This window comes from Aplysia californica, unplaced genomic scaffold (genome assembly GCF_000002075.1).
Source record: "Aplysia californica isolate F4 #8 unplaced genomic scaffold, AplCal3.0 scaffold00939, whole genome shotgun sequence".
In the NCBI taxonomy this organism is placed as follows: Eukaryota; Metazoa; Mollusca; class Gastropoda; order Aplysiida; family Aplysiidae; genus Aplysia; species Aplysia californica.
Genome location: NW_004798209.1, coordinates 218,707 through 220,249, shown reverse-complemented (window position 1 = coordinate 220,249; position 1,543 = coordinate 218,707). Strand labels below are relative to the sequence as shown.

At 45.8% G+C, this 1,543-nt stretch overlaps 1 protein-coding gene across 1 annotated transcript in view; it reads right to left on the bottom strand.

The window, feature by feature from the left end:
* LOC101846541 (growth arrest and DNA damage-inducible protein GADD45 gamma) overlaps positions 1–1,543 on the bottom strand; it is a gene marked incomplete in the record, with an annotated part of 25,703 nt that overhangs the window by 9,026 nt on the left and 15,134 nt on the right.

The window sequence follows — 1,543 nt, the reverse complement described above, 5'->3', positions numbered from 1 at the left end:
TGTGTGTGTGTGTATGTGTGAGTGTGTGTGTGTGTGTGTGTGTGAGTGTGTGTGAGAGACATAGACAGAGAAAGAGAGAGAGAGAGAGAGAGAGAAGTCGCACTCTCTATGAATTAAACACACTTTCCCTTGCAAAGGCATTCAGTTGACACAAGCAAAACACCTGGGACAAAAAATGCAAGTTAAGGTAGAGGAGATAAGAAACGGTTCATGGCATACAAATCCAAAATGAAAATATAACAATATGTAACAGCAGTAATACAAATCAAAGAGAGTCCACGATTAGATCTAGAATTTAACAAACAAACAAACAAACAAACAAACAAACAAACAAACAAACAAACGGGACCGATTGCAAAGTTCCATTTCAAAATCTAGGCCTATGTATGTGCTAGATTCTAGATCTACCATACCATAACTTCTCAGATGAAAAACAAAATTCAACTTACACAAACATTTTGATTTTAATCCGGTGGAAAACAAAGTATGATAATATAATCCAAAGAAGAAATAAACAATCCGGTGAATGGAATCACAACTTGAAAAGTGAAGCGCACAGGTAAATAAATTGCACTCGGCAGTAACAACAAGTTCCAAAACACAGCGAGCAGCGAGCGAACCAGTAAAGCCGTATACTATAGCCACAGTCAGCTTACAGCGAGTCAGTTAAACGTATCACGTCTGAAGAATTCGCGCCACGATCCGACCTGAGCAACGCCTGATGCAGGAATGAGGTTCACCGCTCTGAGCGGGGGAGTTATATAAATGTAATGTATTATGGAGTGCAAGGTACGCGGGTCCCTGGCTGGCTGTTACTACCTGATCGACTCCGCCTGGTTGGACAAGTGGTCGCTATCAGCTCTGCTCTGCTCTCAACGAGACTGCCGTGCCTGGTCGTAACAGTGACAATAACACAATAGCGTTCGTTCGTTTGTCGTCGTGTGGTTTTATCTGTCATAGGACTGCGTGTGACAGATCAGAAGGTTAACCCGCGCCTCATTTAATAATTAAACGAACACCGAGTGGATGATAACGAACGATGGTGTAAGTTGTAGCGCCGGTCATGTGGTATAGTAGGGCACCACGTTAGAATTGTGAAATCACTGCTGCTGCTGCTGCTGCTACTTCCGAATACCTACGATACAATGGCATACACTCGCTGCCTCTAACAGGATGCAAGATAGCCAGATCTCTCTGATGACTTCAACATGGTGAGGTGGAAGGGGAGGTGAGGTGGAAGGGGGGGGGAGGGGAAGGGCGGGGAGAGGGGCCGAGGGTGCGTCACACTCAGAGACGGACTGGCAGTCAGACAGACAGACAGACAGACAGACAGAGAGACAAACGAGGGTGCTGTTAAGCCACCTCACACCACCACGCTTCCTGAACGAGAGATTTGCCGCCCTGCCAGCATTCTTCTACTTCTTCTCTCTGTCTCCCTGACTCATGAGTGGGCACACACAGGTATGAGTAATCTCTCTCTCTCTCTCTCTCTCTCTCTCTCTCTCTCTCTCTCTCTCTCTCTCTCTCTCTCTCTCTCTCTCTT